The 16,463-nt window shown below is 34.7% G+C and overlaps 2 long non-coding RNA genes across 5 annotated transcripts in view; one reads left to right on the top strand and one right to left on the bottom strand.

The window, feature by feature from the left end:
* LOC145720123 (uncharacterized) overlaps positions 1–13,477 on the bottom strand; it is a 92,780-nt gene extending 79,303 nt beyond the window's left edge. For 2 of the 4 annotated variants that reach the window (XR_014142878.1, XR_014142877.1), the window contains exons 1-3: positions 13,273–13,477; positions 8,486–8,587; positions 8,218–8,320 (exon numbers count right to left, since the gene is read on the bottom strand). This is a non-coding gene — a long non-coding RNA (uncharacterized LOC145720123). Of the gene's footprint in view, positions 1–639; positions 1,010–6,083; positions 6,096–8,217; positions 8,321–8,485; positions 8,588–13,272 lie in introns of those variants that run through there. The other 2 variants (XR_014142879.1, XR_014142880.1) reach the window with 2 other exon arrangements.
* The window catches only part of LOC145720329 (uncharacterized), a 256,420-nt gene that overhangs the window by 91,400 nt on the left and 148,557 nt on the right, over positions 1–16,463 (top strand). The gene's annotated exons all lie outside the window — the stretch shown is intronic.

Genomic DNA, 16,463 nt, shown 5'->3' with positions numbered 1-16,463 from the left:
TTTTGTTTTATTTTTATTATACTTATTTATATGCAGCTTGAACCAAGGCTAATATTTTTTAGGCTGAAATGGAAATATGCCTTTAGGTTACTTCAGGATTATAATTTCCTACACATTTCACGTTGATTAGATATAGGGATAATAAAACATTTTGATCAATGAGGAGACTGGGCATTTTTAGCCAATCCGTGAGCTACTAGAAACTATCACTTTGCCAAGTAAGTGTAATACCTAATCTTTTCCCCTTAATCTCAAAGTAAAACTTATTCTGAATTCTACTTATAAAGTCAAATACAGTACAAGAAAAACTAATATTCATGAAGGAAACCTTAGTACTTTATTATTGCATGTCAAAGATAAAAATCACAAAAAATTTAAATGTGGGAAAGTATTTTTTTTTTTACCATTTAAAAATGTGTCATGTAACATGATCCAACAGACTAGGACATGATTAGGGAAATCTGCCCTACTATTCTAAACATAGAAATGTCAGATAAAACATAACCAAATTTTTAAAAATGCCCACTTGAGTTAGAAGTTAAAGACATGAAATCCTAAATTGCAAACATAAAAGAGGAGTAAAAACCAAACAATGAGAAATACTAAAGCCAAATATGTATATTTTATATATTTCCCATAATATATTGAAATCAGGTATTCAAAGTATAGTCTTGAGCAGTGCTTCAGTAATGCCCAGTATTCACACATGTAAGTTCTGGCTCTTGAGCTGTGGAAGATAATAGTCCTGATTTAGATTGAATGTATACATACAGCCTAGAGATAATGCCCTTGCCCAGTCTATGAATAGGAGCTAAACCTGAGTACCCTACATAAAGACAGGAGCCTATTTTCCATGAAACAGCAGTCAGAAAATCTTTACCTGGCAGAGTCAAGGTACTGCAAGAAAAAAGAAGGGAGCTTACTTTGTATTCAAGGCATAGCTGGAAAGAATCACTCATCCAGAGAGAAACTGGACTCATAGCCGAGACAATTCATTCAATACAGTATCCTAAAAGTGAGTAATTAACATCAATAACCATAAAAATTGCACTTTTCCCCAAAGTGAAACATGTTAGGTCTTGAAAAAGGCGATTGTAAAACCACATTATAGGAGTTCCTTCCTATTCCAGAGAACCTATAAATCCCACTGTAAACTTTCTGAAGATGAGTTCAGTATATAAACAGCCAAGAGAACAACAGTAACAAAAATGGTAGAATTCACAGAGAATTACAGGTAATAGGGATATTCTGAAAGAAATACTTGTAAATGTCTACAGATTTTTCATAAGGCAATCATTAAAACACATTATATATTAAAGTAGAGCTGAAGAGAGAATTGGAAGATATGTGTCTGAAGAGATGACTCAAACACATCATGTAGAAATGGAAAATAAGAAAGATAAATTAAGATACATAGAGGATAAAAATGGGTTGACCAATACATAGTTAATTGGAGTTCCAAAAGGAGAGACAATAGTTGAAGAAATAATGACCAGTGATGCATATCTTTTTTCCTTCCTTTTCCCCTTTCCCTACCCTTCTCTTTTCTTTCAGAAAATTTCTTTGACTTTCCTTGTCAAATTTAGATTCTACTAAATCTTTTATTTTAGCTATCCTATCTTTCATTTTCACTAATATCTTTTGAGTCTCTAACAAGTCTTTTATCAAAACAGTATTCTCTTTTATGTAGTCAATATCATTATCTAAATAGAATTTTAAAAATTTTTGTGTTTTCTAAAATATCTGTTTGCCTTAACATCGTTTTCCCCCCCAATCCTTATTCTTTCCTCTGTGTGTGTGTGTGTGTGTGTGCGCGTGTGTGTGTGTTGGGTTCCTTAAATATCTAGTGATCCTCATGACTATGCTAATTAATTTATAGTTTTCTTCCACCAAAAGGTCTTTTCTCTATATGTACAGGATACTTAGACTGGCAGTCATCCCTTGGGTGTATATTCACAATATGCAGGCAGCCTAAGTCACTTCCTATCACAAATGTCAAAATAAGTATCTCCATAATCTAGACAGGAATAAGGAATAATACATAAAATCACTCTGGCTTCTTTGAATTAGTTTGTTCCATTTCTCTAAAAAGTGACTCTCTAGTAGTATCCTAGGAGATAGTTCTGTGTGTTGGCTTGGTGGCCTTTTAGTTCAAAATATTGGATCCTCCAGTCACCCCCACCCCAAAAATATACATTGAAAAGACACTTAGAAATACAACGTGGGGGGGTGGCACCTGGGTGGCTCAGTTGGTTAAGTGGCTGCCTTCAGCTCAAGTCATGATCTCGGGGTCCTGGGATGGAGCCCCGCATCGGGCTCCCTGCTCAGCGGGGAGCCTGCTTCTCCCTCTCCCTCTGTCTCTCCCCCTGCTTGTGTGTTCTCTCTCTCTCTCTCAAATAAGTAAATCTTAAAAAAAATTAAAAAAAAGAAGAAATACAACTGGGGGTTACATTTGTGATTCAAAACCCATAGAATTTGTTCTTTGCATTATTTTTGGCTATAGAGGTGAACATTTATCTCTCTGTTTTTAAATCTGAATTAAATTTGTACTGCACTGCTTATTATGGTATCTTCCATTTGAAAAATAGTGGATATAGTTGGCATATAGTTAGAATCAAATATGTTACCCCTTCATTTGAGACAAATACAATTTATAATCTCACTCCAGATGATGATGAGCATTGATGACGTATATGAGCATTGGTGATCAGTAAACAACTGTTTATTAACATTTTGGTTGAAAATGGCCCTGAAGTGTGTATAAATTGTGTAATATCTTGGCATCTCTGACTCTTTGTCAGTAATGTGATTTATCTCCTCAGCCAAGTATCCTTATGATCAGTCGATATTTACTAGAGATCCACAAGTTGTAGGATCATTTTGCTAAGTTTTAAGTATGCATTAAACAAAATAAGAATCTCTTTACTTATGGGTCTTTTATAGCCTACTACTGATGGGACATGATTACGTGTCCTATATACTTATTAGAAAAAGGGAAGTGAGCTAAAATTTATTTTCAGAGGCTTTTTTTCGTGGAAGGAGATAAAATGGTTTCTCCGGACACTGCATGCTCTGATACTAAGGTGTTTTTATTAAGCCATCTCAATTTAAAATTTGGAGTTCTTATATTTTTAAAAAGTTGCAAAATTACAACTTTGGAAACATATATATCTTTGCATTGCATAACAGATCCCCTCTGAGAATACAAAATATATTATTGTCAACTTTTCTTACAGACTATTAATAAAGTCCACGTGGTACTGATAGGACAGCTTTCATTTCATTCAACCCTACATTTTTGCTACTTATTCTACAAACTGAACCTATTTGGAAAACAATTTGAAGTCGATTCTATCTATAAATATATATTTTAAAAATTCTTTAGTTCTTTGGCCTCATCATGATATGCTGCTGGTTTATATTAATAAGTAAAAGGATTATATTTTTTCAATGTCTGTCACAAGTACTGTTGAATTAAGAGTCAGGATAATTTGCCTGCAAACTGTGTGTGTGTATGTGTGTTTATGTATGTGCTATTGAAAGACTTGACCTTCAAGGGTCCTCATCCTCTTACCCTTTCCATTAACAACAACAACAAAAAAGAACGAAAAAGAAAAAAAAAGATTTTTTTGAACATTGCTGCTTCTTTGAAAACTTTGATTTTTGTTGTTTTCTAACAGGGATTATCTATTGTATAAGCTCCAGTCAATTGTTAGTGGCTGTCTTTTTTTTTAAATTTAATTAGCCAACATATAGTACATCATTAGTTTTTGATGTAGTGTTCAATGATTCAATGATTCATTAGTTGCATATAACACCCAGTGTTAGTGGCTGTCTTATAAAGATACCTGATGCAGTATCAAAGTATATTGGGAAAAATGTCCCTAAATTCACTGGGATATTTCTTCATGCCCATAATTGTAGCATACATATGTCTTTGATATAATTGATTATATAATAATAATTAATATTCTCAGATATTGGCATCAAAATTATCATGCTTAAAAGCAAAAGAAATAATAAGAGAAAGGGAAGTGGAAGCATTGCTTTTCCATCAGGGGTTATCAGTCTGGAATCTGCTTAGCCCCTTCACTAGTTATGGTGAATAATGATTGAATAATGCATTAAAGAGAGAAGATCATTAGCTTTCTTCCATAGACCTAAAAGAAAAATGATGCCACATGGAGAGCATGAATCATAGTCCTTCCCTTCATTAAAAAAGAAAAATAATAAAATATAAAATATTTTATAAAATATTGTATACATATAAAATATTTTATTAAATATATATTTTATAAAAATATAAATTATTTGATTTCAGCATTAATATTTGTTGAATGCTATGTGTTAAGTAGCATGCTAAGTGCTTTGCCTGTGTTATATTATTTGTCACAATAACTTTATATGATAGATGCTACTGTTTGTCCGTCTTATAAATAAAGATACTAAGCCCTAGAAAATTTAAGTAAATTACCTAAGGCCACATAGTTAGTAAAATTATGTAATTCAGCTATAACTCATATAGCTATATGATCATTGTGTATAGTGATTTTCATCATATTTTTAAAGTATAAGGTTAAATCTCTCAATTTAGAAATAAAAAATTAACAATATAGAAATATTTATTATATGCAGGAATTTTAAATTGTTAGATGACATTAATTTTTTAATGAGATCCATTAAATAAATGTTTATATCACAAGATTCTCATATAAATATATACCTTGGGGAAAGAGGGTTATACAACTGACTTAAATTGAATGAGAATTATAGCTCAAATTGGAACAAGCTGAGAAGTGATCCAAGAGACTAAAAGTGACTCTGTGGCTAGCAAAGGAAGTATGGAAGAAAAGTGTATATGCCTAACAGTGAAGGGAAGTAGAACCCCTTTCTTCCATTCTAAATTCACCAGGTGTTTTATATATACTATTTCCAAACTTCACAGTTGACTTTTTTTTTACATTTTATATTTTGTTGATGATAAAATGTCTGTAGCATTTAAGTAACTTGTGCAAGTCTGCAAAGTAAATAAGTAGCAAAGCAGATATTTGAACCTAGCTGATGAGCCTAAGGTTTGCACTCCTCACCTGAACTATATTGCCGTATTGTGACTACCAATCCTCCCTGTCCACCTAGAGGAAGGGACAAAGGGCTGCCTTTATGTGAACCTTAGGTCTCTAGCAACCTCAGAAAATTAGGTGCTTCATGGCGATAAGTGTAGAATATCAAAGTATAAGAACTCAAAACAGAATCAGTGAAGGGAGGCACCTGGGGCTCATCTGGAGTTTCCTGACTAGCATCAGATCTTAGATCCTGAGAAGACAGATCTAATATTCAGGCAATTCCTGTTTTTTATTTCAAGTAGATACTCCCTCAATCCTCTTTAATTTCTCTCTCACCCCTGTAACTCAGCTTCCACGTCCACCTTGTTTTCTAAAGCTATTGGTGGTTTTTTGCTGAGTAATCCTTAGAGTTATAAAAAAGTCATCTCTTAGTGATATTTGATATTAACTACTCACTGCTTCTGTGGTGACTTCTGGATTTCTACAAATCACATTTTACTGCTATCCTTTAGGGGATTCTTCCTTACCACCTCCTTTCCTGTCGTATTTTTCTCCACTTAGTCATCAAAATGGGGCATCCTGTAAAACTTGGCTCTAGCACCTCAACTGGTATTTCCCACCTCATTTTCCATGTTCCTTCTTATTTGCCACTATCCAGAGGAAAACAGTGAGTTTTGAGAGGGGATTGTGGATTTCTGCCATAGAAATTTATATACCTAAGTCTTGAGTATATTCCTTTTTCCCTTACCTTGAGATCCTGTGAATACAAAAAGTCCAAATGTAGAGAGCCTTGAGTTTTGACTTTCTATAGCATTTATTATAATGTTACTAAATTTTGTTAGTGTGCTCAGGTGCTATAACAAAATATCACAGACTGGGTGGCTTAAACAACAAAACTTTATTTTCTCACAGTTCTGGAGGCAAGAAGTCCATAATCAAGGTGCCAGCAAATTTGGTTGCTGATGAAAACTCTTCCTGGGCTGTAAACTGCTACCTTCTCACTGTGCCCTCACAAAAACCTTTCCTTGGTGCCTGAGTACAAAGGGAGAGAGAGTGATCTCTCTGGTGTCTTCTTCTTCTTCAGGTTTATTTGTTTATTTGTTTATTTATTTATTTATTTATTTATTTATTTATTTGAGAGAGAGAGCACGCACATAAGCAAGAGGAGCAGCAAGCAGAGGGAGAGGGAGAAACAGGCTCCCCGCCCATCAGGAAACCTGATGCGGGGCTCGATCCCAGGACCCGGGATCATGACCAAAGCCAAAGACAGACGCTTAACTGACTGAGCCACCCAGGTGCCCCTCTGGTATCTTCCTAAAATGACACTAATCCTATTTGCTCGGAGCCCACCCTTATTGTCTTATTTGACCCTAATAGCCTCTTCAAAAACTCTATCTCCAAATATAGCTACACTGGGGGTTAAGGCTTTATATGAATTTAGGAGGAGGGTGGTTACAAACATTTGGTCTATAATTCTAGTTTATTGCATTGCTCATACTAATTAGAATTATTTTTTATATGCTCTTGTCCTGTCTTCTCAACTATGAGGCCCTTATGGCCTATAATAGTATCCTTTCCTTATAAAGAGGAACTTATTTTGGATAAAAAAGAACACTTTCATGAAAACAAATAAAATTCTCAATTGCTTATCCAATTTAATTTCCTCCTTACTCTTACTATGTGGCACATACACTCTGAGGATGAAAGAATTACAAAATAAATTTAGAGAATGAAAAGAATCATAATTACCCTCATGAATAAAGTAAATATAAAGGTTTATAAAGAGATGGGGTTTGGAGAAAAAAGAGAATTGGGCATGGCAAAGGGGAAAAAAGATAGGTGGGACTCTGGATTTATATCTGTTAATATACTGAAAACAAAGTTGTTTTTTTTTAAAGATTTTTTTTATTTGACAGAGATACGAGAGAGGGAACAGAAGCTGGGGAGTGGGAGAGGGAGAAGCAGGCTTCCTGCGGAGCAGGGAGCTCAATGCGGGGCTCGATCGCAGGACCCTGGGATCACGACTCGAGCCGAAGGCAGACACTTAACCGACTGAGCCACCCAGGCGCCCCCAAAGTTGTTTTCTTTAGTAACATTTTAAGTAAGTCCTGGAACATGACAATATGTATTTCTCTGTTATTCATATTTTCCATTTTCAGAAAAGTGCAATTAAAGAAATAGTACATAAGGGCACCTGGGTGACTGAGTCAGTTAAGCGTCTGCCTTCAGCTTAGGTCATGATCCCAGGATCCTGGAATCGAGGCCTGCTTCAGACTCCCTTCTCAGTGGGGAGTCTGTTTCTCCCTCTCCCTCTGCCTCTTCCTCCTGCCTGTGCTCTCTCTCTCGCTCTGCTTTCTCTCTCCCAAATAAATACAATCTTCAAAAAAAAAAATAATTAGATAAATAAACAAAATTGTACATAAAGCACTATAGTATTTTTACCACGTTTACATTTAATATGAGGAAAAAAAAGAATGTTTTTTTTTTCTCTTTTTCTACCTGCCCAAATATGGCAGACTCAGCAAGTCTATCATTTGAATGTGCAATGGAGGGTAGGACTGAGCAACCAGATGATCAGACTGAGAGTCCTGGATGTGAAGAAGTAATAAAATGATGAGTCAATAAAATAAAATAAAATAAAATACTTCACAACTTTACCTAGGGCAGAATCAGTAGGTATAGAATTATTGGAATTTTCAACACAATCTCTAGATGTGTATTATCTTTAATACAATTTTGAAGCAAAAAGAAGATATAATACAAACCAAAAAAATAAAAATAAAAAAATAAAAAATAGCCTACATGAAAATAACCACCAACTTTGAAAAAAAACAAAACAAAACTGAGTTTAGTGTGCCTAGAACCTGCAGGAATATTTAATTTGAAAAAAAAAATAGTCCTTAGATAAATAATTAAGGGAAGGTGACAAACTTTAAGATAGTTGAAGTTCAGAGTACAGACAACCGATGAATATAATGTAATGAAAAAGTAAATTTTAAAGATTGTTATTGGAATGCAGAGCATGCTGGTTACAAAGATCATTAACTTAAGAGTTAAGAAGTAGAACACCAGCAATGACAGAGGAAGGACCTGCCACTAGCACTCTTGACAGCTTTGTTTGTTTGTGTGCCTCATGCTAAGTACAAGCACGTACTGTTGGTGGTGGACCAGCAATGTTCTCTGGCTCCTAGTTGGTTCCTTGTTCTTTCTTCTGGTCCAGTATAGATCACATCGGTTTCCACAAGGTAAAAATGGTTCTGAGGTAGAGAGGGAGAGAATAAGCTTAATTCTCAGTTCCTCTTACTCCTGCAGCCCCAGGGTTTCAGCTTTACTTGGCCTAATGCCCAGCATTTTCCCTAAGCTGCACTGATATCATTTTGGTGGGGTGCTATGTTTGGATGGGGGTCCACCCTTAGTCCCACCTCTTGATGAGAACTGTCATTGCCCACAAAATGTGAAGATCGAGGCTCTCTGATGTAGTCTTGTTTTGCTTGTGAGGAGTTTCTTCTCAGAGCTCTTCAAGCCTCTGCAAATGAACAGAAGTAAGTCTATGGAAGGAAATGCACCACTCCACTCAACTTTGCAGTACTCAAGTTTCAAAATCCAGTGTACATTTGAGGAAATGGTGGGCCTCACACCTTTAGCCACATAATCTACCCTATTGCAAAGGAAAAGGGAAACCCATGGAAGGACAGAGAATGCTGAAATACAACGGTATGTAAGCCAAACTAGAAGCAGTGTGGTGTTATTACATAGTGAAGTATAGGACAGGGAACAGTAGAAGGTGAAACTGGAGAAATCGTAAGGATCAGATGATAGAAGGCCTCATATGTTATGTAAAGCCACCTGAATTTTATTCTCTAAATAATGCATAACCATTAAAGCAGAACATACATAGATAATTTTTTAGCACGTCTCTCCATTTATAGTATAGATTACGGATTTAAGGAGGGCATAGATAGCACATTCTAGGCAGGAGATTTTTTTGTAGCACAAAGTCATATTCATGACCTGAATGAGTGCTATAAGAGTTGAGATAGTTTTTATGGAAATGAAATGACAGGCTTGAGAAATACATAGTATGTAAAACACACATCACTGAACAATTGATTGCATGTGGGGGATGGTGAAGGAAAAGAGAAGTTAATAATGGCCCTGTGTTTCTGGCTTGAGTACCTGGGTGCCTCTGGAACATCCAAGAATAGCAGGCAGTTAAGTATGTCAGTTTGAAGTCAAAGAAGAATGATTTCTTTGGATACATATTCAGTAATCATTATTATAAGAATAGATAAGATTGTCCAAGACGAGCATGAAAAATATGAAGAGTAGAGGATCAAGAATAGAACTCTTATCCCCAAATCTGCTAACCCAGTAGCACCTCAGTTGACCCCCAATGTTCCCTAATTATTTCTGGAATCCCCAGTGAGTGTTTTCATGTTCCACATGTTAGCTCAATGTCCTGAGGCCATGGGTCATCTTTCAACCAGTTATCCATACTCTAGGCTTCAGGATCACTTGAGCTATTTTATTACTTAGCTGCCCCTGGAAGCTGTCTTTTTGGTCCAATTTGCTCCTGCCAACACTCAGCTCCAGTTTAGATGTCCCTGAGTAGTCTTCCATACTGGAAAGAAAGGATTGGTTAACTTTCACAAATGAAGAAAAAAAAAATCTCACAACACACATTTATATTACTCTAAGACTATTTAGTAGTTGGTACTGAAATATAAGTATTTGGACTGATTTTGAGTCAGATCCCCCTGAGACAATGAGTACATTTTTACTGTATTTTTCTGTAACCAAAGGGCCTTTATGTCATATTTTTTGAAACAGAATGTATCCATTGAGCTGACTGGCTGCCTTTGAAATTCTTACTACATTTGAATGAAGATATATCTTAAAATATAAAACTAAGTAAAATAAAATTCTGGCACAATTAGCACCTGGTGAGAAAACCACTAGGAACAACAACTTTTAAGAGGGAATTTGAGGGAAATCTCACAAGGAAGGAAAGAAAAGGTAAGACACATAGGAGAGGGAGAATGAAGAAAAAAGTACTGTATGTACTATACTATCCAATATGGTAGGGGACAAATTTCAGAAAGTAAAGAGAAAATACTTCGCAATGTTTGTGTAAATGTGGGTTGTAGCTAGTAGGGAGGAGGGCAGGAGTAACAAAAGTGAAAGAGAATAATTCACTTAAATGTGGTGCAATATGACTATAAGAACAATAGGTTCAAGACAATTGCATTTGTTAAGAAGTATCTTCTGTCAAAAACCTTGTTCTCATCCCAGGGTTGGATAGTTTTCTCACATCTGAAGACCTGAGAAAATTTCAGAGGAGCTCCAAAAGAATCAAAGACCAATAATGAAATCAAACACTGGAAGGGAAAACTTGTCTAGATTTTGATTATGAGTTAATTTAGATTTAGGAGAAAATACTTAGAAATCATCCTTGGTTTTAAAATATAAAGCACGATATTTACATTAGAACCCAAGACTTTTGAACTGTACATAGCATTGCTACCATTTGATATCTCTTCAGTAGAATTTGGCATACCCATAATGAAGTTTTGATCATTTCATAAATTTGTGAATTTAATCATAAATGTTCCTCAATGCAATATATTCACATATTGAGTAAAGCAAGATAAATTTACAAGCTAACTTTATTGTCATATCAAATCTTCACTACTTTTTTTAATTAAAAAACTTTAGTTTTTAGAGAAGTTTTAGGTTCATAACAAAAATGAGAAGAAAGTACAGAAAATGTTCCTACACTTCCCATCCTCCATAAACACACAACCTCCCTCATTATGGACCTCCTGAACTGGAGTGGTACATTTGTTACAATCAATGAACATACACTGACACATTATTATCACTCAAAGTCTATACTCTACATTAGGGTTCACTCTTGGTGTTGTAGATTCTGTGGGTTTTGACAAATGTATAATGACACGTATCCACCAATGTGGTATCATACAGAATAGTTTCACTGACTTAAAAATCCTCTGTGCTCTGCACTCATTAATCTTTTTACTATCCCCATAGTTATCCCTTTTCCAGAAAGTCATATAGTCTGAATCATATAATATGTAGGCTTTTCAAGTTGGCTTCTTTCACTTAGTAATATGCATTTAAGTTTTCTCCATGTCTTTTCACTGCTTGACAGCTCATTTCTTTTTTAGTGCTAAATAATAATTCTGTTGTCTGGATATAACATAGGTTATTTATCCATTCATCGCTGAAGGACATCTTAGTTGCCCCCAAGTTTTGTCAGTCATGAATAAAGCTGCTATAAACAGCCATGTTTATACGCATGCAAGTTTTTGTGTAAATGTAAGTTTCCAGTTCATTTGGGCAAATACTGAGGTGTGTGATTGCTGGATCATATGGTAAGAATGTTTAGTTTTGTAAAAAAACTGCCACACTGTCTTCCAGAGTGGTTGTACTATTTTGCATTCCCACCAGCAAAGAGTTAGAGTTCCTGTTGCTCCATATCCTCACCAGCATTTTGTGTTGTCAGTGTTTTAGATATTAGCCATTCTAATAGTGTACTGGTATCTCATTGTTTTAATTTGTAGTTCCCTAGTGACGTACGATGTTAAACATCTTTTCATACACTTAGTTCTTATCTGTATATTTTCTTTGTTTCTTGACCACTTTTGAAATATCAATTAGTAAATCAATTTCTTTGAACTGGATTTTTGGGGTATTCATTTAAGATTAAGTGTCAGACATATTTCACTAAAATTGCAGTTACTATAATAACAATTCATTGTTGCTATGTTAGCCTGAGTATCCTTAACATAGAGGATATTTGATATCCTCCAAAATATAAAGGGTGATATGAAACATTTATTTTCTCCCTATATTTCTGTCTACTCCAGAAGGCATAATGACAACCCCTTTGTTTTTATTTAAGGGAAAGATAGCATAGAAGAAATTTTAAAATACTATCAGATCTGACCTTCTGTCATTCTTCTCAACAAAACTGTGGATGTGATGAGCAAGAATATTCTGGGTAGATGGTTAACTAGGTTAGCTATTCAATTTCATAGGGAATTTATTAAGTACATTTATTGAGGGGGAATTTATGTTCACAAAGAAAGAGCCCCACAGAATACTCAATTCATATTTTTCTGGAAAGGATTATTAAATCTGGCAAATGTTTGCTATTTTTCTTCTTTTAGATACTAAAATATATCCATGTATCAGCTGAGGGAATGGCTAGACGTTCTACTTGATACCTGTATTTATGTGTTTTCAACTATGTTTCTAGTTTCAGTGTTTTAAATTAAGTTAGGAATACAATGGGTGAAGTTTATTTCTCATTTATAATTTGATTTAACTGTTTATGGTGATAATAATGATAATATTCACCATGGCATTAATTTCAAAGAAAATAACTCTTCCAAGTTCTTCCCATGTTTCTCTAAAAGAAAAATGCCATAGATCCACATTATAGATTCAGTATAAAGTTCATCCTCAGCTCTGTCATTCATTAAAATACACATCTCATTTTCAAAGTTACATTTCATGAACAAATTTAACTTGTTTAACAGCATGCCCAATTATATCATTGTACAGTCATTGTATGGTATAGTCGATTTACATTTAAACATAAATCAGTTTTAAGAGGATAAGTAAAACTTCACTGTCATTAGAGGCAGATGGAAATGAAGGCAATTGAATCAAGAAGAAAGGAGACATTGGTCTTGTGGCTACACCATCCCTTGTCTCCAGTAACCCTTCTAATCCTGTTCTGTTGGCTTTGAATAATCAGGTTTCAGGAGCATGAGATTATCTTGGTTGAAATAGAGCCAGTTAAATTGAATTATGGCGGTATTTGCTTAGTACCTATTAAGAATAGTAAGAGTGAGTGGGTATGGATTTGTTTATTGCAGCAAAAATATTTATTAGACATGAAGGAAACTGTGCAAGTTCCTAAAGTTCCACAGTGCGAGTTCACTGGTGGAAGATCACCAAGATTAAAATGGGAAAGGATTCATGTCTTGAATAGGCATATCATGCAGAGAAGCAGAACCACTATGAGAGAGAGAGAATAAGAGACTAATATTAGGGACTAGACCTTGCATGGACATCTTAACAAACTCACATACTTGTGTGTTTCTCATGCTTCTAAACTGAGTTACATGGTGACCTGAAGGAGATGCTGGTACCATTGGTCATGGAGATACACACGTACCTGACTCAGGAGACACCAGCTGGGTAAACGTCCAATATAATCTAAATCAGCTAAAAAGAATGACAATTACAGGTTCATTAAACTGTTCGGGGTAATTTGGGCTAAAAATCTTGCTGTCACTGCCCTCAAAGTTCATGACTTCACTTGCTATCTTGTCAATTTGTGAAAAAGATCACTTTGTTTAATTCACATTTCCAGGTCAGAGGTTATTGCATCATTGTTTGTATGGCCTTTTCCTACCCTTTGCTTGGGTTGGGTAACACAGAACATCATTTATACACAAACACATGTAACAGCTTACAAAGGTTCTCTCTTGTTTATTATGGGTTCATCTACATCAAAGCTGCTACGTCTTCCTGGAAATATTCATGCATCTTTCTTAAACTCCCACTATATCCCCAGATATTGTATTGTCCTTGGTAAATGGTTTAGATATTAGAAACAAAAATCGTTTTGAGGACTTTTAATGTTTCACAATTATTATTCTTTTGAAGAAAGCCAAAAAAATTAAAATAATACCAAATATCAATAGTCACGTCTTTAATTGATATCTGAAGCTTCAAAATGAAACACTGACTCTGCAATAGACTGTTTTAGAACTTTCCAAATCTTCTGAAATCTGCTTCTCTTGCATCTTTCTCTACTTCACCTTCATAATCCACTTACATCCTTTTACTCTTGCCTCTCACCTCTTAAATGGGCTACCTTTTCCTCAGCCATGTTGTACCATGTTCCCTTAAAATTTCAGGACCAGAAGGCTCATTTCCAGAAGCAGATAACTCTGGTCTAGACCTAATTTGAGGGCCACCAATAAAGTTTTCTCTTTTTTTTAACCTCAGGAATTTAGGCAGAAGTTTTCTGAAAAATTCAAAATTTTCTTAGGTACTTATCATTCTGGCCTGCCTGATATGTACCAGCAAATTTACTTAATTGTCAGCCTTTCACATAAGGAAACATAGTTAGAAGTAGTAAGATGGAAAAAACTAGGAGGAAATCCAAATAATCCAGTTGTGCATGCTTTTAAAAATATCTTTGAAAGATCAAGGGAAAAAAATATGAAATACACTTGATAAGGCCATTTCAGAATCCTTTTTTAAATAGTAGATTAAACAAAGATTCAAAATTGCAAACAAAATAGAGGTGAATCAATAAGAGATTTTAAGATTAGACTAGTTTTTAAAAAATATTCTGTGGCAGATACATGAGGAAAAAAATAGATGGAATCTTTTTCTGTCTTTTATAAGCTCACACCTAAAATTATAATAGGAAATTGTTAGATGCTGTTTAATTTGGCTGACATTTTTTCAATGAGCCTCAGAAAGTAAATGAACCAGAATTAAAAACACTTATGGTCCTCCAGACAAACTACAGGCCTTCAAAATAAAAACAAGACCAAAAGGTCCTCTGATTTCTTAGAATTGAGAGCCAATGGAAAGACACAGGTATTACAAACAGAAGGATCATTGGAAGAAACAACCTCGCACACTTGCTAAGAAAAGAAGGGTGGCTATCCAAATTCTGTCCTGTGATTTCACTCACAAGACAGACTGGTTTCCAACAATTCTCTGTTTACCCTGTAAGCTCCCAAGGAGAATTATCTATCAATATAAATGGCCACTAATGTCTTTTTTAAAATATGTGTATCATTATATATTTTATTAATTCCACTACCATAGAACATCAGATCCCACAGAGTACAGTTATCTAAAAATCACGAAATAAAGCGAATTGAATGGTAGTAAGTATGAAAGAGAGGAAAATGTATTTTTGCTTATAGTAAAAATGTCTGGTGGAGCCAGAAGATAATAAAAGACAGCCTTGAATGTATACATTCAGTAGTACAAGTCTTCAGGGAAAGTGAACATATTTTGCCTTTATTTATAAAAGCCATTTAAGTAGTGAACATTCCTGCAATCCTAAATCCTTTAGTGCCAACCTATAATTGTACTTTGAGATTACTATTATAAGCAAACTACTTTATTCTTTGTTATGTGACCCCTGCCAATTTAATAAATAGATAGGAATCTACTTTCTAATAGGGCTACCAGATAACATTTACCACAGGACTATTTTTAGAAGTTCCATAATATAGCTGATGTGGACATCAATATGCATAATTCTAGAAGTAACCAGAGAAGGGGCTATAATCCCAGGGCAAAACACAGTAAGTGGAAAAAAGCCTGTAGGAATTCAGATGAGTTTTTCCTGATTATCTTAAACTTTTTTTTGGCATGTACATGAACATGTTAGGCATGATTTAGGACTATCAAGTAAAAAACTTAACACAAACTAAAGACATATGCTTATTATAGACTTTATCTTCATCCACTAACCAAAGTTTATTTTCATTTGCCTGAGACTATCTATCTGTAGCCTCAACTAAATTATCAAAGCATTATCAGATTTTAAATGAAGACTACCTTCTACCTGAGGGTTCAACATGCAGCACACTCTCTATTGCTAAATGAAAACACCAAACTAGTTTATTTCCTATTATGAAGTCTAATTTTCTCCTCATCTTACTATCAAATTAACATTTTCTATACACTAACTCTCTTAGTCTTAACCAATAAAGGAGAAGCCCAGAATTGTGTTTCTCAAGCTTAAGCAATATCCATGAACAAAATGGATATTTTGGACAATTCCATGACAACTCCTGATTTAATAGTGTTTATTGATGGGTCCTATTTTAAAATAAAAAGGGACAATAACTAGGCAGAATATTCAATAACTACTCCAGACTGTCTTGTAACATCCAATCTCCTCTCAGAAATCAAATTGTCTCAAATATCCAAATTTGTGGTCTTCTCTAGAGCATGATAAAGTGTTCTTTTAAAAGGTGGACAAATGTATAAATATTGATGGTTGTTTTACTTAGAGACTAATTCATTACTCTAAAAGGTTATGAAAAAAAGTGACACAGAGACAGAGAGAGACTTGCTAGCCAAAATTACTGATATCAAGGTAGGACCCTACAGTAAAAGAAATACCAGTAATAAAGTGATCACGGCTCTAAACAGCCTCCTCTGATTAAGGTCCTTTGTAAAGCTTTCTTTTTTTTTTTTTTTTATTCTTATGTTAATCCCCATACATTACATCATTAGTTTTAGATGAAGTGTTCCATGATTCATTGTTTGTGCATAACACCCAGTGCTCCATGCAGAATGTGCCCTCCTCAATACCCATCACCA

The sequence above is a fragment of the Leptonychotes weddellii genome, chromosome 2, assembly GCF_054177405.1.
Source record: "Leptonychotes weddellii isolate Sample4059 chromosome 2, ASM5417740v2, whole genome shotgun sequence".
Taxonomy (NCBI): domain Eukaryota; kingdom Metazoa; phylum Chordata; class Mammalia; order Carnivora; family Phocidae; genus Leptonychotes; species Leptonychotes weddellii.
This window is presented reverse-complemented; position numbering and strand designations above follow the sequence as displayed.